The 22223-nt window shown below is 45.7% G+C and overlaps 1 long non-coding RNA gene across 2 annotated transcripts in view; it reads left to right on the top strand.

Moving 5' to 3' along the window:
* Positions 1 to 22223, top strand: part of LOC137340673 (uncharacterized) — a 35866-nt gene that overhangs the window by 9391 nt on the left and 4252 nt on the right. For both annotated transcript variants that reach the window (XR_010966851.1, XR_010966852.1), the window contains exons 3-4: positions 4163 to 4264; positions 21658 to 21765. This is a non-coding gene — a long non-coding RNA (uncharacterized lncRNA). The remainder of the gene's footprint in view (positions 1 to 4162; positions 4265 to 21657; positions 21766 to 22223) is intronic.

Raw genomic sequence — 22223 nt, forward strand, 5'->3', positions numbered from 1 at the left:
GGCTATGAGATCCACTGAGTCACGTACCACCAAGGTTTCACTCCATGAATTAATGAAAGGGAGAGCGATGAGAACCTCATTACATTTGATGTATCAGGATATGTCTGAGCCTCAGTATCTTGACTCAGAAGCGGTATGTTAACCAATTACGTAATCTTTGCAGCTGTTAATACTGGACAATCTAAAAAGGCCAACAAAAAGTATTTTGACACCAAAGTCAAAGCAGTAGAATGGGATGTGGAACAAACAGTGATGGTAAAAACATACCAATCAGCAGGGCCATTCGCAGCTCACTTTTCTGGACCATATCCCATTGTGGATAAAGCCAGTCCATCTGTCTACAAAGTAGCCCTGAAAAAGGGAAAAGGAAAATGGCTCTATGGTGCAATATGTTTTCATCCTCCTTGTCCCATAATATGGGAGGGAGGTGAGTAATCTCTTCCTCCATTGGGCTGATTACACCATGTACATGTCCCTTGTATTCCTTTTTAAATCATTAAATAAAGTGCGTTGCGAACTGTATTATTGGGTAGAGTAATCCACGTATTGATTGAGTTGCTTCATGCTTGCAATGTGTTCTTTTTGACTCCTTAAACAAAGGATCACTTTGATTCATGAAACTACCATGTCAGGGTGGCTTTCTTTGTCTGAACTATTGTCCAGGTCCACGAATCTCTGGGAAAGACCCAAAATTTCCTACATGCTCTAACATGCTGCATCGCATATTGCCTATCTCTCAACCTATGTTTGATGGCTACCTCCTTCGTCAGGTGAACGTCAGTGTTCCACCCGATCCCATGGGTTTCCTGCCCGGTAAGTTAGGTTAAAATGACCCCTCTTAGACTGTATTTATACTATGTGCTTTAGGAACTCTAACCAGTGTGAGATGACATTCTGGAGGGATGGGCTTACATCTCAGAGTTTGAGGTCTCATAAACAACAACTTGCATTTAAATGGCACCTTTAACATAGTAAAACATCCCAAGGCGCTTCACAGGAGCGTTATCAGACAAAAATTGACACCACAGGGCTATAGTGTGCTGGTAGCGTTGTGAGATATGCTATCACTTTTGCATTAATGTGCACCTAAAATACTTTGCTTGTTGCATGTGTTAGAGCAACCAGCGATGCTGTGTGTAGAATCTCCTATTGTACTAGAAAACCCAGGGGCAGCGGGTGAAACGTCAGAAATAATGGATACAGAATGAAAAATAGCTCTGTTTCACAGCTTGGACTGTAAGTGGCCTCTTGCATCTGACTGATTGCAAACACTTGTAGAATTTATTGAATAGATTGAATAATACCGGAGGATTATGGGACCGAAAAAGATAATACACATGGACACATCATCAGAGCCCGAGGAGGAATTTCTAGCAGCAGCTAATTAATTCATTTTAAAGATCTGTTCCTTTATTTAGCATCCAGGCTTGGCTCCCTAGGTAATTTCTGTGTCTGTAAGTGGAGAAGTGGAGCCCAGGGCTATAAACACAGGGGACAGTAACAAAATTCATATCAGAGTTTGCTAACCCAGTTGGCATGCTAATGCTTTCATGGCAAGGCATCCTGGGAAGACACGTGTAAGATAACTGTCAAATAATTGACTTTCTTCTGTGGTGATGGAGGTTGGTGATCTGAGTATTGCCTCCTGGGTCTAGAAACCGTTTTGAACCAGATTGTAGCATGTCACGAGGTACTCGAGGGTGCCCTGACTAATACTGCAGATCACCTCCACTAAGCATGATATATGTAGGCAATCCTTCAATCGGGCTACCTGTTCTGTTGGGAGCTAGCTCTCCATTTGCTTTAATCAGTCTGAGATCTTATATATGCCGCAACAGGGCTAGTGGGATTACTCACTTCAGCTAGCGTCAGAATATCTGAATTTTATTACTTCTGTCTCATTTTAGAAAACGGCCTATTCTCCCTTTTTTTTTTAGGCACCTTTCCCATGTATTTGCTGACTGAGTGAGTGGGCAGGCGACCTGCTTACAGAGCCAGCACAGGCCTGATGGGCCGAATGGTCTCCTTCTGTGCTTTATGATTCTCTGAGGGTCTCTGCCCTTACCCCTCTGTAACACTGTAAGAAATATGCAATACTGTCTTGTGGTCATTCACCTTCCTTTCTTTCTCCCCTGCTTCCTTTCTTATGGAGGAGTTTCTCTGCAGCAACTATCCCCCCCTCGATCCTTCAAGACACCCCAGCTGAGACCGGGATCATACTGTGAGGGGACCCCAGGAACCAATCCACATCCTACTGCTCCGCAGCATAATCTATAGACAGACCAACACGACACCAATGTCAGGGCCAACTCTTGGCCGATGGTTGTGAGCATGGGCTGTATGCCTGGACATGGAAGTTTCCAATTGGATGCTGGCTTTTTATCATCTACAGATGAGATTTTAATTTCTTGGAGTAAATCCAGATACTGTTAGAATAACATTAATAAAATCCTCAGAATCCTCCCCAATAAACAGAACTCTAGGGAACCCTCTCTAGTTGCAGAACTTTATATAAAGAAATATATTGCTGGCAGCTTCATCAGTCCCTGAGAACTAGGCCGGCCTTTCTATTCCGATAGCCTTGATGTAGAGAAGTCTTCTGTGGTTTGTCCTTTAATTCTCTTCCTTCCAGTGCTCATTAATGTAATTCCACGTGGCACATTGTAAAGAGGGTCCCCTCAGCTTTCACCATCTCTTTTGTTGAGAACAGGAACTGACTTTCGTTTTTGTTGCCAAGTTTGAATGGAGCGCTGGACACAGTTAGACAAAAAATAAAGCAATTTACTAAGACACAAGAAAAGCAGATTGTCATTCAGTACTCCATGGGCCACATGCCATGTTGCAGATCAGGCTGATATACTATACTGCAAGTGACCTCAATAACACATATCATCAGGCCTGGCTGCGCTGTGGTAAGTGGGTGTTAGTATCTTACATACAGTTACATCCATTCCGGCCAATGTCTCGATCAGCTTAGCCAAACCAATTCTCGTGCAGCTACATATGGTTGGACCTCATGCTCTTGGTGGAAGGGGAGAATTTCAGTAGATATGGCATAAAAGGGATAGTTTTTGGTCTGGGCCCATTAGGCGCTGCGTGACTAGCCAAGAGGCCGGAGGAGCGACAGAAATTGGGTCTCGGTGTGAGCTGTCAGTGCTGGTCGCGCCTCCATGTGCAACTCGCCCGAGCGAAGACATCACTGACATCAGCCGTCCGGTAAGTCCTGGGAGGAGGGACAGCAGCGGTCTACGGGGAAAAAGGGTGGGGGGACAATTGCCACTCCTGTGAAGTCAGAGCATCACTCCTGCTCCTCCTGGCTGTATGGGATGATTTTTAAAATATTTCTTTTTTAATCTTACCTGTTGTCGGCAGCCACGGGGGCCACTAAAGAATCCTGAGTGGGGCAGGCCCGAATTTTGAAAAGGGGTCGTTTAACAGGTATTAGACCCGTACTTATATATTTAAGGAGCCTAACGCCTGCGTCAGGCGTCCGCCCAGGATGCCTAAAAAAAAGGCCCCCACAAATTTAGCAGTGGGACCACCACCTCCGTAGATTGGGCGCAGACCATTCCACTACTAAATTGGTATTCTTTGCACTCGTTTTAAGCCCAAAAAAACAGATGCAATGCATACCAACTTCTACCCTAAAGTATCACAATAGGGCCATCCATTCTGGGCTGTATATGCAGCTCGTAATTTAACTTCTCGTGATATATGTGTCACAATGCTTCACCCAAGATAAATTGCTGCACTGTTTTCCTCTTAAACAACTTAAAATATTTGTATCACATTGTAATTTATACACATTACATCACAGCCTACGGTTATAGTCGCTCATTATTATGTGGCTCACAGCTAGGACCCAGATCTAGCCCCAGCCCTCCTGAAATTAGAGTGGGAAAGCCCTTGACACTATTTTACAGCTCAAGTGAGACAAAAGAGATGGATTTTGTAACTGTATACTTAATCACAACTGGGTAGTGAACAGAATAGCAAAAGTAAGCCCGAATGGTTAAAGACGTCGGTCTAACGCCAAACTAATTCAAGCTGAAAGGGAATGTGTATGTAGATTTTTCCCTTAATCTTTAATATTATTAAGAGTTACATCTGTATACTTTCTGGTGTGATTTAGTTCCCTTCTGTTATTGGCTTCTCTGTCTAGAAAAAGATGATTGGAGGCTGCCTGCAAACACTGCCCTCAGACCACGATTCCTATTTACACGATGGCACTGGAATGGAACAAGCAACTCTGATAAGTGCACAGGTAAATCTTTTATAACATTCTAGCTGACAATTCAGTAGAATAAATTTTAACCCTTTTGAGGACTGTGGGGTCAATTTTCAGATGGCCGAGCGGATGCGTTCGTGGTGGGGGGGTTCCTAAAATTGGGGATTCCCAGAGCGGGTCCGGAGCCCGGCTCCAACCCGCCCACTTCCGGGTTCCCCAATGACGCGAATCGGTGCGCGCGCAGCCCCCGCATGCGGGACTCCCACCGGCAATCAAAGCCGGCGGGATCCCACTTAAGATCATTATCTGGGTACTTGAGGTCATTGACAGACCTCATTAGTTGGAGATTTTAGGAGGATTCGGATTTTGGACTACCCAGAGCATGTTTCCCATGCTGGGGGAAACACTCCCTCTTTATCAGACGTGTTGCAGCCAGCAGCCAGTGGCAGCTGCGAAGGTCCATTTAACAGGTGCGGGGTAAACCCTCATTCATTGCAGCAGGGCACTCTGTCACCTCAGACAAAGTTTGGCCTGTCACACCGTTGTCTCCACACTCCAAATTATTAAATCATACCCTAAACTCTGCTGTCCAAACACATTTACCTACTTTGTGGACCCCCTCACACTCTCACCATCAGGATTGGGGGTGGGGTCCATTGCTGCATTCATCACTCCATTGAAGGACGAGCAACATCACCAGCCTCGCCAGGCATGTCGTCCACCTCCGCCACGTGGAGCTACACAACACAGTGCTGCGCAACAGGCACCTGCACAAAGTAGTCGTGCAACTACACATACACCCACTGTAGGGTGACGCAATGGGTGGCATCAAGGGTGTTCATGGAGAACCTCATGAAAGGGCATTATTGCACAAGCCGGTCAAGAATGGTCAAGACGTGGCAGTAGTGGTGACAATATAATATGTAATGTGAGTTGATCAGAAATCAAATATAAGTAAAAACCATGACAAACCCTCAAACACCCTTGTGCATCCCCTTCATGCTCACGACACATTTGCCTTACGCTTCCTACTACACATACGTGATGCATGCCCTGTGGCTGCAGCACAGGTAGTGGCAGGTGGGGTGAGGCTGACCATGAAAGAGATGCATGAGAGGGTGAGTATGAGACAGAGCCATGAGATTGTATGAGGATTGGGTTGAGTGGTAGTGGTGGGATGAGTACTGGCGACGTGAGTAAGTGCAGGTAAGATGAGGATGAACTTTGAGTGGGTGTGAAGAGTGATGTGATAGAGTAGTGTTGGCAGTGCAGAAGGAGACGTGGGGTGGGGGCGGTGATGTGGCAGACGGAGTGTAGGGGAATGAGTAAGTGTACTCACTTCGGCTGACCTACTTAGGTCATTGAAGCGCCTCCTGCTCTGTATGCAGGTGCATGATATGTTGGTGGTGCAGGTGACCTCCTCTGCCACCTCGAGCCAGGCCTTTGTGATGGCAGAGGCAGGCCACTTCCTCCCGTCCACCGGGGAGAAGATCTCTGTCCTCCCTCTCCTCCTCACCTCATCCAGTATGACCTGGAGTGAGGCATCATTAAACGTGAGAGCAGCCTTCCCCTGGGCTGCTCGAACATGTAATTTTGGCTCCTTTCTGCAGCATCAGTCAGTGGAGGACTGCCCCTTTAAATAGGGCTCCTCCAGCTGACAGCCTATGATGCGGGTGCGCAGTCCGCCTGCTGCGCAGCTTTCCAGCGCGAAACCCGGAAGCCAAGGTAAGTGGCTTCAATTTACTTACGATCACGTGGGAAACCCACCGATTTTACTGGGCGGGTTACCCACTCGCCCAGTCGACCCCCCGCTGGCAACCTGCCTCCCTCCTAATATCGGGCCCTGTGTGTTACTTTTTCACTAATATAAATGTAATCAAGAGCAGTACTATATTGCTTTGAAAAGGTGTTTCCCGAATGCTATGAATTCAGAGTGTGAGATGCCACAGGGTACTGGAACTCCAGCACATTGTATCACAGAGTGATAGGATGTGAAATTGTACCTGTGAATCCCAACATCTCAGATTCCTGTTCTCCTAGTTGAGTAAATAACCTGGAGTTACACGTTGAAAGGAGTCCCAGGTTCCATTTTAATGTGGTATTTGGGGCACAGCTCTGTATCCTATTTAATTATAGTACATAAATTGCACAGTAATTTTATGGTTTGCCACGTGGATTGAAATAAAACAGTCAAGTAAGGTGGACTCCATTCAGTGGGTATCTGTGTCACAGATATTTCATTTGACACAATGTGAAATGATATGAGGGAAAAATGGAATGTGGGTCAGTACCATTCTGTGGGGATTCCCTGCAAACTTAGGCTGATGTTGATGAAAGGGTTAATAGAAAGTCCCGAGGGCCCAGTGAACATTCTGTTTTAAATAATAAATTCATAGGGAGGAGGGGGAATGAGGTTGGGAGGAATGACTGACTGCTCAGAAAAGCACTGTTGCTTTTTGTGAATGTGCCACCATTGGTGGAAGCTGGAATTTCTCCTGGTACAGCTGGTATTGAATTTGTAGTAAGAATTGGATTCAAACCCTAAATAAAGTGATTATATATCACCCACAAAGAGCAAACACTCCACCCCGCAAACAAAAATGTGGCCAATTCCACCATGTCAAATACTTAAGTTAAAGGAGCACTGTTGTCCTGACAGTATCAAGTCAGCTCATTTCCCGTAGTGTCTAATATGGTAGTCTCGCAGTGGTGTTTTCAAAACAAACCGTTTCAGGAACTTAGTACACTTGAAAACTTCCCACTACAATGAGAATGCCTCTTTAAACAGTAAAAATGTTTTAAGATAAACAATTCTGTGACACAAACAGAATACGCTGAGACTGTTTAATATTTCAGAGGGCACAAAGCTCACCCAATTACTGACCACTCTCCTTGCATCAGTGAATCAGCAATCTTCCTGGATAATTTCTTCATTAACCCTTTGCTGGACCTGCTGCCAGGTGTGTCCATATCTTGTGATTATATTCACCCACTTTGTATGACTTAATCCCGGGCTTCCTTCTGATCCTGGGATTTGGGGCTCTGGGCTTTGGACACCATCTGATGCTCTGTAAAGCATGGCTTGTATGTTATTTTAGCAAAGGATGGCACATTTCAAATCAGCCCTGCCGTCAGTATTACCATATGGTTATTTACATGAACTAAAGGCTTTTTGTGGCTTCTTTAGTTGTTTGTAACCATGGTTATGATTGGACTGCAATTATTGAGTGACTTAAATTTCTGACAGCAGCATAAGAGAATTCAAGGGAAGTTGATGGATGTACTTATACTGCAAAGCTCTCAAAATACCTCTATCTCCAACTATCTCATTTTTGGGCGGGGTGGAGAGGTTTTTATCCTACTTATTCCACAATACATCAGACCCGGGACTGTTTAATGCTGCCAGCAGGTTAAAAAAGTGTTATTCCATTACCCTGCACCGACTTGCCTCCCTTGTCTTAAATGAGAAGAAAAAAAATTCAACCTTAATTTTTATCAAAGGAGCAGTGGGATTTTTCCTTTCCTTCGTTGGTTCACTTTTTGTTGAATCCCAGACCACCTCAATAATAAATTAATAATTAAAGAACATCCAAGGAATGTGTTATAAATTATATCCCGATATTCACCACTCTACTTTATTCTTGCTGTTTATTCATTTTTAGTCTCTGCCGGCGAGGCTGAATGAAATTTTAATAAGTGTGGATTTGAAGGAGCTCTTCACTGGCGTGCTCTTGCTATTCTTACCCACACGCAGCACTGACATTTTAATGGTTATCATTTGTTCAGAGACGGATGGATCTGAAAATACTGAACCTTGAATAGGCTGGCGCTATTAAGAAAAAAGACAGCTGGGACAATGGCTGGCCTCTCTTTGCACAGGGAAACAAAGAGGAGAGGCAACAATCATTCCCGTCAGCCTTTAGCAGTGTTTTCTTTCATCTCTCTCCACTCCAGGTCCGTGCGCGCAAGTGCTGACGCTAATGGTTGGAATTAAGCTGATCCTGCACATATAAACAGTGGGTGAACCCGAGAATAAAGAGCAGCTGGGCAAAAAGGGGCATGAATGAAATACACACACACACACACACACACACACGTACAGAAAGAATTAATTATTCAGAGTGCAGCTTACCCTGCGTTATCAGACTTAATGTACTGCATGTTTTTTCGACAAGCGTGTTCAGGTTCCAGCAGACACCAGCTTCAGATTCGAATCTGTTGCCAAACACCCTCGTAGGGCCTCTGTTTCTTCCTCATGAATAGATGGTGATAAATGGTCTGGCCTCATAAAGCATAACATTGTTTGTACATTACTACAATCAAGCACTTATATCTGACCGGAATTTATGTATTTGGGCAGGAAGGTTGTCTACTGTGTCTCACAGCACGGTGTATACATGAGTACAATCAGACCTTATGCTATCGCTGCATATAGTTTATAAATACTGTATATTTATATCATGATTTTATATACAGGTACCGTCTGGTCTGGTGTCCGCAGCTCTACTCATTTACAGAGTTCAAGCTTAAAAACTGAATGGACAATTTGGTACAATATTTACTAACTCTTTGAAATTTTTGGTGGTAGAAATTTGGGCCTGCTGGGCCGGGAGGTGGGTGGGGGTCGGAGGCTGAGAGAGGGGCCAAAGGCTGGAGGAGAATGGAGGCTGGGGTGGAGGGGCAGGGGGGGGGTCACAGGTTGGGAGGAGCACACCTGCTCCTCCTGGCTGCACAGTCAGGTAAGTACATTTTAAAAACTTACCTTGTTGGTAACAGGTAGTCAAAAGGTCTGATTTTCCTGAGTGTAGCCAGTGCTGGCACGGGCTACCTCAGGGCAAACCAATCTTGTAGTTGGGGCCTCAAACAGGTGTTAGGCCCCATATTTGTATATGTAAAGGTCCTAATGCCTGTTTCTGGCATGGGCACTGGACAATGATTTTTTGTCCTTTCCCAACATGGTGGGCAGCAGACTTCTGGCGGGAAATGTGCACGTATTTCCTGCGCGCCACGTTGGGGGCTTAGTATGCTGGTTAGTGCCTGAAAAACGGGCGCTGCACAGCCACATTTATAGGTTTTGGTATCAGCGCAGGCCAGGGCTGTATATCACACTGAGTAATTAATCCCGTTCATGTTGCGAAGCTTCTAAGCTACTGGTTTTGAGAAGCCCAACAAAGGAGCACCAGAGACGTTAGAAGTCAGCATTTTTGGAGAGGTACAAGTGTCCCAGGCTTGACTCCCTCTGTGATAAGCCCAGAGATTCCCTCTGCCTCTCTCGGCCCATTGAAGTGCTTGTCGCTGCCTCCTTACAAGCAGCAACCCCAACCATTCTCTTCTCTCACCGGCCTTCCCACCCAGTGCCCCCACTGAGGGCTAATCTTGCCAATCTCCTTTCTATCCCACTCATCCATCCCACCGCTGACCCCGTGGACTCTGCCAGCGGATCAACAATCACCACCCCGCTCCACATCCCCCTCCAGAATGAACGTTCACTTGTGAACAAGGCCCTTGCCATCTATGAGTTTATGGTGGATTGACATCATGGCCTTGACAAAAACTTGGCTCACGGGTGATGACACCTTGTCTCTTACTGAAGCCTCCTTGCTTGGCTATACCATCCGCCACCTGCCCCGCCCAAATTGCCGCAGTGGTGGTGTAGCCCTTATCACCAAATCTCACCTTGGACTGTCCCCCTATTCCTCTGGCACCTTCTCCTCCTTTGAGCACCTCACCTCATTCCACCCCTCTCGCCTACTTTAAAATCATTGTTTTCTACTGTCCACCCAAGCCCCACGCCAAGCTTCTCACTAAAGTATCCTCACTTCATCCATCTCTGATCACTTCCTTGTATCCCCTAACCACTCAGGTCCCCCTTTACCCTTCCAATCCCACTTTCTTCTGCGTCCGCTCCTGGAAAAAATTCTCCCCCGTCACTTACAACAGCGCTTTCAAATTGCCAACTGTCTAGTGTTATGCCTTCCATCGCCACAATATTTCTGCAGCTACTGATCTGCTCAATCACACCCTCACTTCCACCTTTGATGCCCTTGTCCCAAGTAAAACCTTTACTCTGTCCCAAAGAAACAGCAAAAGAGAAAGAAAGGAAGAAAGGAGAATTACATTTATATAGCATCTTATTATGGTGCTCAGGATGTACCAGAGTGATTCACATCCAATTAATTGCTTTTTGAAGTACATTCACTGTTTTATAGGCAAACATGGCTGCTAGTTTTTTGCACAGCAAGGTCCTACAAGAATGTTGCCCAAGACATGAAAGAAGTTCAGCTGTTCTTCAAATAGTGTCCTGAGGTCTCTTGTCCACCCGAACCATTGGAAGAAGCAAACAGGTCATCAGTTTAACATCTCATCTAGAGGATGGAACCTCTGACAATGCAGTACTTCTTCAGCATTGCACTGAAGTGTTAGTCTGCAATACGTGCTTAAGTCCTGGAGTGGGGCTTAGAAAATGTTGCCTAGGACGTTGCTCAGTACAACGTCTAACCAATAAAGTCATACAGGTCTCCTTCAAGAGTGGAATAATCATTGTATTCAGCAGCTTCCATGCAGTGGTTTATTATTGGTGTAATTATTGCAATAATTAAAAAATATATAGAATCTACAGCATAGAAACAGGCCATTTGGCCCAACTTGTCTATGCTGGTGTTTATGCTCCACATGAGCCTCTTCCCACCCCTCTTCATCTAGCCCTATCAGCATATCCTTCTATTCCTTTCTCCTTCATGTGCTTATCTAGCTTCCCCTTAAATGCATCTATGCTATTCGCCTCAACTACTCCTGGTGGTAGCAAGTTCCACATTCTTACCACTCTTTGGGTAAAGAAGTTTCTCCTGAATTCCCTATTGGGTTTATTGGTGACTATCTTATATTTATGACCTCGAGTTTTGGTCTCCTCCACAAATGAAAACATATTTTCTACGTCTACCCTATCAAGTCTTATTGAAATTTTTTTTTGTTGTAACATTTAACCTAGTGTGGAAGTCTTTTTTCTTGCATTGAGCAGAGCTTGATGTCTGTAATCATTATGGTGCATGTGATACTATCAGTTGGCAGGTGGTCGTCAAGGATGCATGAAGGAATGTGTGTTCCTGGTGGTTATCAAGTCATAATAGGAGGCTTGCTTCAATCAATTTTATTTTAGTACTGGTTTTATAATCTTATTACTGTAGGTAATTAGAGATATATTGACAGTTTGCTTTATTTGACTTTATTAAGTAGGTAATTTTATAATTTAGTTATGGTAAGTAAATTAGTTTAGGTAAGTAAATTATTTGCTGTCATCTGGGTTGTGTAAGCATGTTTTGTTTATGTTATTGCCACAAGGAGCCCAGCTGTAGATCTGAGGCACAAGTTGCTATGGTTACAGCTGGTTTCATGCTGGTGTTGAGAGTGTGCGTTCAGCTTTTGATATTTTATTTTGAATTGTTGCTTCCTTGTGGGAAAGTAAGACCATTTGGCAAGGGCCCCAAAAACAGAAATACAAGGTTTAGCACTTGCCCCACTAATGGGAGGCTCGTGCGGAGTTTAAAGAGATGTGCACATTGTCCAAGGATTTCAGAGTCACTGTTGGAGCAACAGGAGGAGCAGGAAAATGGGCAAGTCAAACATTTTGTGCACCACCAATTTATTTTATATTCTATGCCAATGTAATTTTGTCTGCCCTACCAATATTATTTTGCTTCTGGTGACCCTGTTGCGCCATCAGCTCACACGCATTCACTCATTCACACACACACACACACACACACACACACAAAGTCCCACGTCCTACAGGGAATCATAGAATGTTACAGCATAATCTGCACCAATGAGCCACCTAACCTAATCCCATTCTATTTGCTTCCTATACCCTTTAGTGGTCCTCTTTTTCAAGGAACTATCTAATTCCCTTTGAAAAGATTTTTTGGACTCTGCTTCAACAATAGTTTGTGGTGACAATTCCACATTCTAACCACCCTCTGTCTAAAGAATTCTTTTCTGATCTCCCCTTTAATTCTTTTCATGACCTCTCATTACCAGTGAAAGCAACCTATCACTATTTATCCTTTCGTAACCCTTCAGAACCTTGTGGATCTCTATTAGATCACTCCTTAATTTTTTCAGCTCCACTGGAACGTACGTACATTTTCCCTATTCTCGTCTTTCTTTGGATAATTAAAATCTCCCACAATCATAATTCTAATGTTAATATACATGTCTCTAATTTTTCTACAAATTTTCTCCTCAATTTCCTTTCCATTGTTTGGTCATCAATAATATATTCCCAATAATGTATATTATCCCTTGCTATTATTCAGCTCAATGTAAAGGAATTCTTTTTGGATTACACTTTTGTTTAAATTCTTAAGTTCTAGTCTATGATATTGGGCCCTATAACAACTGAATTTAACCACAGGACCTGTTTTAAATTATCTGGACAGGTTTCCTGCCCAAAAGCCAACCAGATTCACAGGGGGAAAATCGGGCAGTGCGGGGGGAGGTGGGGGTAATCGGGCAGTGGGGGGGAGGTGGGGGTAATCGGGCAGCACGGGGGGAGGTGGGGGTAATCGGGGCAGTGCAGGGGGTGGGGGTAATCAGGCAGTGCGAGGGGTGGGGGTAATCGGGCAGTGCGGGGGGTGGGGGTAATCGGGCAGTGCGGGGGGTAGGGGTAATCGGGCAGTGCGGGGGGTGGGGGTAATCGAACAAAGCTTTTCACAGTAGTGATTTGATATTTTTGAATTCAATCATAATCAATGGGTTGGAATATAAACAGGATAGAAATATATTTCATTGCAAAAAACACAAATCTTAGCGTCTGCAGGAAATGAATAAGTATATAGTTCGGTAGAACTGAGGGCAGTGTACTCTGGCAGGTAATGCCTATTTTTAAGTTCTTGCCCCATTATTATTTTGCCCAACTGTTTTTTTGTTCTCCCCTTATCATGCATCCTTATTCTTTAGGCGATGAGGCAGCCAGCAAACTTTCTCCGGGCCTCTACCAGTACTGCTTGGAAACTAGCTACTAGCTACTAACAGATGTATGAGGACTGCTGGGTTGAATTGCCTTCATGTTTTAGCCATGTCCCTCTGCCAAGTGCTTCTTCAGATTTCATAGGTAAAATGAGAAACTTGCGCTAAGGGGGACTGTGGTGCTAACGCCAATATTAAATAATGGGTTAGTATTAGACCTGCATTTGGCCATCACAATTTGATCAGAAAGAAGTTGCACTGAACAGACTCAGTACTTTCTCTCCCAGGTCCCAGGTAATGGGGAAACATACAATCCGGACATTAAAATCTGGACTTTAAATGCTCCAATCTGGTAGCTGGACTTTGAGCTCTGATTTTGTTCTGATGCTCAACTGGGGATTCAGATTTTATGTTGAATAGGTGGGTATTACTTCCACTTTTCCTTCTACAGTTACCTGTGTGGCATTTTGTTTTCCACACCACCCATCCTTAGGGCTGTTCTACCACCCAATCCCTAAGACCTTGCGTTTTCTAAGGGAAGGACCACGTAATATATTAAATGCGTTATTTTGTTCTCATTATGGATCATGGAAAGAAACGCACTCATTTCATGCAGCGGCAGCCCGAGAGGTTGATTGTAATCTCATTCCCCGTCCTATTGCCAGCAGTTTATTAAATTGAACATGGGGAGTGGGGGGGAAATTGAACATTGTGGGGGGGGGGGGTTTATGATCAAACACTGCGACTCCCCCCCACAATGGGGGCAGGTGGGGGTCGGCCGATCGCTGTGTGTTTAAAAGGTAAGCTTGGTGGGCCGGTCGGGGTGGGGAAGCACTCCTGCTCCTCCTGGCCCACAAGCAGTGCAATTAGGGCATTTACCTCATGGATCCGGCCCTTCTCACCTCCTTTCAACTGCTGGGTTTCCCGACGCCCGGGATACCCGGCCTGCAGAAGTTAAAAATAAAACATTAGTTAAAACGGAGGCACGCTTAAAATATTTTACTTACCGACCCGCCTCCTGAAAGTGGATTGGTCGCCCGCCCCCCAACCCGCCTCCATTAAAACCAGAAGTGGGTATGTTGGGGTCGGGTTTCCTGTTTTTAAATTTTTAACCCCCTGCCTGTCTCCTCCCCCACCCACCCTGAGGGGTCAAAATTGCCCCTTATGTCTCTAATTAATACTTCCACTCCTTCCTCCTTTCTTCCTTCCCTATCCCTCCTGAAAGTCTTATACCCAAGAATATTTAAGTGCCGATCCTGACCTAGCAGTCATGCTTCGGTTACTGCTATTCTGTCATGATTTTCTATTTTATTCTAGTTCCCCAATTTTGTTTCTTGCACTCTGTGTATTAAAATATATGCATTTTAGTTTGCATATGTGCAATATCATATCATGTTACATTGTATAAATTGTGTTGTCAAATCAGATATTCCATCATTGGGAAAACTTGTGTAAATCAGCAGAGCTAAGCTCCCGAGGCTGCTCATATTTTATTCTATTCTTTTCTATACTCCTGATGTGAAACCCATTCATCAATTCCAGTATGTTTTTGAAATGTCAAGTGATACCCTTGGAAATACAGCAGATCTATCCTGCTTACCTCTTTGCTCCGAATGGTTTGCAGAAGGCTTGTTCTGGTCTCCTTCACACAAAATCCAGAAACATTTCTTTGAACATGGGAAATATCTCCCTTGATTAAGACACCAACGGTAATCCATTTATGTAATGAATCGGGGGACTAATCAACATTAGTCTACCCCACAAAATAAAATGTCGATCATTCCCAAGATTAATTACATAAATGGGCTAACAGAGGTAATGATTGAGTGGTATGCATTTGTACATTTAACTGATAACTAGCAACATCACATAATGTAAATCTGTACGCTGTATTTATCAGGGTTCAGCACCATGGAGAGTGTTTAGAACTGGTTCCACTTTACATTCATCAACAATTCGACATTTACCATACGGTGGAGGAGCTGAAACCTAAATGCAAAATGCTTTAATACATTGTATGAAATTCCCCTGTCCCTCATTCAATGTTAAAATAATGGACAAGCAAATATCCAATAATCGCATTAACATGTTCATTACAAATATTACACAGTGATTTCAGGCATTGGCGATATTACATTGGTGTGGTTAACCTCTTTGCTGATCAAAAGACACAATCATGAGTGATGACAGTGTTTCTCATCAGGGAATATTGCACACTCACCCATTATATATTGCATTTATAGTATAAATGTGGGAAAATGTAATTACATTTCTGAAGTATGAAATTCACACCTATATTACAGATTTAATATGCCTTCAAGTGCAATACCATGTGGTACTTTGAAATATCAACAGAAATGTGGCACTGCAACAGGAAGTAAAGCAATGGGGAAGGAATTGCAATACATGTATGTATTATAAATAATAAGTTATTCAAGAAATCTTGCAGAGAATTTGGGAAAGTAAGACAATTAGAGGAGAGTTTGCAGGCAATGAATATAAACAAGCCAAGTTTCACTTTTGCTTTCTATGACATTATTTGAATTCCTTGTAATTCCTGGAGAGTTATCCATTATCTTCTGTACATTAGACTGATAAAACATTGAGGTAGACTATTTACCTTTACTGCCTGGGCATTAAATATCTCCTGGGCAGAACACAGAAAGGAAAATCTGGTGGAGAGGGTTGCACGCTGGTAACAGAACCTGTCTGATTTTCCGTTCATTGAAAGTAAAAGAAGGAAAATCTGGTGGGTTCTGTAAGGGGCGTGTGATCCTCCCTGCCAAGTTTTCCTCTTTGCACTCACGTAGGTGGTGAATTTGTAATATAGGTGTGTGAAGTTCATACGCAGCGAGTTGTTATGATCTGAAATGCACTGCTCGAAAGGGTGGTGAAAGCAGATTCAGTAGTAGCTTTCAATATACTTGAAAAGGAAAAGATTGCAGGGCTCTGGGGAAAGAGCAGGGGAGTGGGACTAATTGGATAGCTCTTTCAAAGAGCCAGCACAAGTATGATGGGGTGAATGGCCTTCTACTGTGCTGTATGATTCTATAAGATGTATATGTGCCCCATTTCCTCTCACAGTACACAATATTTTATTGGGTAAGGCAGGGTACAGTGCTAACTGACTGCAGTCACTTAACATATCCCTTTGCATCGTCACTGGAGTGTGAAGCTGGGTTTGAGGTAAGAGTATCAGACCTGGATCACTCGAGAAAGAAAGAAATAGAGAGTAATTGCACACAATGGCTCCGATTTCATCGCGGGGTGGGATCAGTCTGTGCGAGGGTACTGGGTGAGTAACAAGCTCGCATGTCGAGGCCCGGAGAGATTTTGGGCTCAATTTTGAAATGGTGGCGGGGTTGGCAGCCGGTGGGGGGGGGGGGGGGGGGTGTGCGTGGTTGGGGGAGGGGTGAAGGTGCACTTGGCAAATCTGGAAAAAAACATACCTTTTCCGACGCGATCGTGATGTAAAGTTCTTTCCGGGTTTTTCACCCTGCAGCCAGCCTGATTGACGGGCTGGCTGCTGACAGGAGCTGCAATGCCGGGGGGTGGTGGTGGTGGGCGTGGGGGAGAGAAATGGAGAGAGAGTGAGAGAGAGAGTCACATGTCACCTGGCGCTGGAATGGAAGATCGGGTGGGGGGAGAGAGAGTGGAAGATCGGGTGGGGGGAGAGAGAGTGGAAGATCGGGGGAGAGAGAGTGGAAGATCGGGTGGGGGGGGGGGGAGAGTGGAAGATCGGGGGGGGGAGAATGGAAGATCGGGGGGGGAGAGTGGAAGATCGGGGGGGGGAGAGTGGAAGATCGGGGGGGGGGAGAGTGGAAGATCGGGGGGGGGAGAGTGGAAGATCGGGGGGGGGAGAGTGGAAGATCGGGGGGGGGAGAGTGGAAGATCGGGGGGGGGAGAGTGGAAGATCGGGGGGGGAGAGTGGAAGATCGGGGGGGGAGAGTGGAAGATCGGGGGGGGGAGAGTGGAAGATCGGGGGGGGGAGAGTGGAAGATCGGGGGGGGGAGAGTGGAAGATCGGGGGGGGGGGGAGAGTGGAAGATCGGGGGGGGGGGGAGAGTGGAAGATCGGGGGGGGAGAGTGGAAGATCGGGGGGGGAGAGTGGAAGATCGGGGGGGAGAGTGGAAGATCGGGGTGGGAGAGTGGAAGATCGGGGGGGGGAGAGTGGAAGATCGGGGGGGGAGAGTGGAAGATCGGGGGGGGGGAGAGTGGAAGATCGGGGGGGGGGAGAGTGGAAGATCGGGGGGGGGGAGAGTGGAAGATCGGGGGGGAGAGTGGAAGATCGGGGGGGGGGAGAGTGGAAGATCGGGGGGGGAAAGTGGAAGATCGGGGGTGGGAGAGTGGAAGATCGGGGGGGGGAGAGTGGAAGATCGGGGGGGGAGAGTGGAAGATCGGGGGGGGAGAGTGGAAGATCGGGGGGGGGAGAGTGGAAGATCGGGGGGGGAGAGTGGAAGATCGGGGGGGGAGAGTGGAAGATCGGGGGGGGAGAGTGGAAGATCGGGAGGGGGAGAGTGGAAGATCGGGGGGGGGAGAGTGGAAGATCGGGGGGGGGAGAGTGGAAGATCGGTGGGGGGGAGAGTGGAAGATCGGGGGGGGGAGAGTGGAAGATTGAGGGGCGGGGAGAGGGAGATGTCAGACATCGGAGCAGGATGGAAAGGTAGATTGATTTTGTGTTTTAGCTTTGTGCAATGGTTTTTTATTTAATTTATTTTTGCCTATTCCGGCCCTTCACCATGCGTGAATCAGAAGCCGTGGGAAAGCTGCCCAGGTAAGTTTAAAAATCGTTCTAACTACCTAATGGGCTTCATTTTAGCACCCGCTATTGGGTGCGTTCCTGGTGGGGGGGCTCCGAAAATCGGGGAATCCCGGAGCGGATCAAGAGCCCGGCTCCAACCCGCCCACTTCCGGGTTCCCCACAGACGCGCCAATGTGCGCGCGCAGCCCCCGCATGTGGGACTCCCGCAGGCAATTAAGGCCAGCGGGATGCCACTTAACAGTATTTACTTCGCTATTTCAGGTCATTAACTGACCTGATTAAGGGAATATGTCAGGAGGGGTGGGATTTTAGAAACAACTGGGACTGTTTCCCATACTGGGGGAAACACTCCCAGTTGAAATGGACGTGTTGCAGCTGTCAGTCTGTGGCAGCGGCAAAGGTCCATTTGACAGGGGGGGTGGGGGTGGGGTGGGAGTGGGAGGCCACTCTGTCACTTGGGACAAAGTTTGGCCTCCACCACCCTCCTCCTGACAAGAAAATTCACCAACTTGCACACTTACCCCGGGGTCCAGAGACATGTACCTACCTTGCGGACCCCCTCAGATGTACATCTTCCGGATGGGGGCCGCCGTAGCTGCAGTCATGACCTCCTCGGAGGGCGAACAGCATCACCAGCCTCACCGGCCACGCCGTCCACCTCTGACACGTGGAACTCCACAACAGAGTGCTGTGACACATCCACCTGCACAGCAGGAGGGAGGGCTACCGCAGAGAGAGATGCGTCGCAGAGGGCACTACCCTCTTCATTGTGATCCTCAGGAAAGGGCATTATTGCACAAACCAGACAAGATTCGCAAAGACATGGCAGTAGTGGTGCCAATATAATATGTAATGTGAGTTGGTCAGAAATTCAATATAAGTAAAAACCATGACAAACCCTCAAACACCCTTGTGCATCCCCTTCATGCTCACGACACGTTTGCCTTACGCTGCCTACTGCACATATGTAATGCATGCCCTGTGGCTGCAGCACGGGTAGTGGCAGGTTGAGTGAGGCTGACTGTGAAAGAGATGCACGAGAGGGTGAGTATGAGATAGAGCCATGAGATTGTATGAGGATTGGGTTGAGTGGTAGTGGCGGGATGAGTACTGGCGAGGTGATTAAGTGCAGGTAAGATGAGGATGAGCTTTGAGTGGGTATGAGGGGTAATGTGACAGAATAGTGTTGGCAGTGCAGAAGGAGATGTGGGGTGGGGGCGGTGATGTGGCAGATGGAGTGTAGGGGACAGAGTAAGTGTACTCACTTTGGCTGACCTACTATGGTCATTGGAGCGCCTCCTGCACTGTATGCAGATGCGCGATATGTTGGTGGTGCAGGTGACCTCCTCTGCCACCTCGAGCCAGGCCTTCCTGGTGGCAGAGGCAGGCCGCTTCCTCCCGCCCACCGGGGGGACGATCTCTGTCCTCTCCCTCCTCCTCACCCCATCTAATGACACCTGGAGTGAGGCATCATTAAACTGGGAGCAGCCTTCCCCCTGGGCTGCTCCATGCTGTAATTTTTCCTATTTGTTGCAGCATCTGTCAGTGGAGGACTGCCCCTTTAAATAGAACTCCTCCAGCTGACAGACCTTACTGCACATGCGCAGTCCGCCCGACACGCAGATCAGCAGTGGGGAACCCAGAAGACCAGATAAGTGGTTCCAATTAGGCTGCGATCGCGCGGGGGGCAGACTGATTTCGCCGGGCGCGTTACCCACGCGCCCAATAGCCCCCCCCGCTGCGAACCCGCAGCCCTGGTAACATCGAGCCCAATATGTCACAGGTAAAGTGCCTTAAGTACGTCAATGAGATACATTTGGTTCTTTAACTATTATCCCAATGGCTTTAATTGCCGGCAGGACTTCCGGATTCGGGAAGCCCGTGCACACACAGGTGCGTCTGTGGGAAACTTGGAAGTCGGTGGGTTAGAGCCGGCTTCCGAATCCGCTCTGCATTTCTGCAATTTTCGCAGCACCCCTGCCCCCAACGCAACCGCAATTTAAGTTTAAAATTGAGCCCTTTAACTCCCAGGCCTCATTTTAATATTCAGGCCCTGACTCCCGCCTGATACTGGCAGAAATCATTGCCTGGCTGACGGGTGGGAACAGGAATTCAGGTGGCACGAGTCCACACACTGGAGATTGCACACTGCCCAGCCAAGAGCATATCTGTGCATACCATATTCACATATTATATCATCTGCAGTGCTCTATTCTGTGGGATATTGTACAACACTGAAGTAAAGCCTTGCTCTTTATAATTGTTGCCTTACACAACTGTGTGCTGTCTTATATCACATGTCAGTTCATCATGGCTACTCCACTCTTAGTAATTTGTTTATTTGCTAACACTATTTGCAACGTCAGCTTAAGACTCCCATGAGGACTGCAAGTACACAAATCCTAAAATAATATCACCAGCACTTCTGAGAGTGTAAGAAGATACAAACTCCACTGGGTATTTTCACTAATGAAAAATATATATAGACATAAAATTCTTCCTGTATAATGTGGAACATTCAACACACACACATTCCTAATGAATGCAAGCTGAAAACCCGAGGCAAACGTGACATGTGGCAGTGTCATATCTAGGTGAGAGGCAATGCAAGTATCGTTTGTGACCATCAGCAATGGTGAAAGGACTAGTATACCATTACTATATTAGAAGTCAAATGCAGAGTGCACATTTTATGCCCATAAATCTTACTTCCTGTTATCATAATTTTTGTGTTAATGTTCCCCATTATAACTTCCTGTGTCCACATTTCCCATTCAATTTTGTTATGTCAACCATCACGGTGCAGTTGCAGGCTGTCTACTATCCTCTGGAAAAGAAGAACCCCCTAACGTCTAACCTGGCCCTACCCTTATGTAACTTTTACACATAGATTATTTCAATTTGACAAATTAGGGAAGACCTAGCAACAGAAATGCAATCTAGCCCTTTAACTAGTTTATATATCTATCAAATCACCCTGCAGTCTACGCATCTCTAAAGTAAGTAGGCTCAGCTTTTTAAGCCTATCTGAGTTACAAAGGTTGTTTAAGCTGGGCCCTCCTCTGAACCTTTTCCAAAGCTTTTATATCATCAATTATATGAGGGGGCCAAAACTGGATGCAGTATGATAAATGTGGTCTAACCAAGCCTGGATCGATCAATACAGAATATCGAGGTCACCTGCAGGAACTCTTGTGATCCTAGCAGAAGCATGGTGGTCTGGCTTAAAGACAACTCTTGCAGTACTCTTCTATTCATAATCTTGTAGAGGACTGACGACCCAGCCACATACCTCTGAGGTGGTGGGTTCTTGAAAAGAGTAGGAAGTTCTCAAGAAGTTCATCAATCTACATGAAATTTAACGGGGCAAGATTTCTACATCACTGGTCAGGTACAAATTGGGAAAACTGTGATGTTACCAATGGTGTGTATTAGGGCTGAGTTTTATTGTAGATTCCCACTCTTCTACCAGCTTTTCCAGCTGTTGTCAACATTTGTTTGTTCCAGCATGGATAGCATATCATTTCCAAACCAAGGAATTGAATGCTTGTGACTGAAGAGAGTTTTAATCCTTATGGATTGGAAATAGTTGGACAAGATTACAGCAACTGGAATTACCCACATGGAATTATTGTCACTTGTCCATTCACTGTCTAATTCTGTCTATTTATGCTTGGATTATTTGGTGAATGCTTGTCTTTCAGAGACAGGAAGCTAACCAATCTACAGAAGATGCTGCAGGGTTGCAATCCCAGATGTCTATTTGGATTCTGGGATTTTGGGATTCACTCTTGCAAAGCCTGTGAATCCAGGTAGGATTTAGGATTACTATTTACCATCATACTATGGTTTATGGATCTGGTATTTATGTGCTCATCTGTTTCCCTGGTGTAACACCAAGAACCTTCCTCCAGTTTTGATCATTTCACTTTCATAAATCCCCATGTGAATCTAAATCCAAAGTTACTCATTCCTGTGCTTTGCTCAGGATACAGTGCCATTCTATTTATTTCTCTGGCATTTCAATTGCTGGTTCATTAATACAATCACAAAACTATTGATCTGATCAAATACTCAAGATGCATAAGAATTGGTTTTCAGCATTTTTATAAATGGCTCTGACTGATACATTATTGTTTGTCCCTTATGCCATTCTTTTGTAGCATACTCTAAGACTTGCATCTGCTTTCTCAACCAAAGGCTTTTTTTGGAGTCCACAGGAGCAGTAAGGGTTGAAGGCATATTTTTGAATAACAGTGTCCAACATAGT

This window comes from Heptranchias perlo, chromosome 22 (assembly GCF_035084215.1).
Source record: "Heptranchias perlo isolate sHepPer1 chromosome 22, sHepPer1.hap1, whole genome shotgun sequence".
Taxonomy (NCBI): Eukaryota; Metazoa; Chordata; class Chondrichthyes; order Hexanchiformes; family Hexanchidae; genus Heptranchias; species Heptranchias perlo.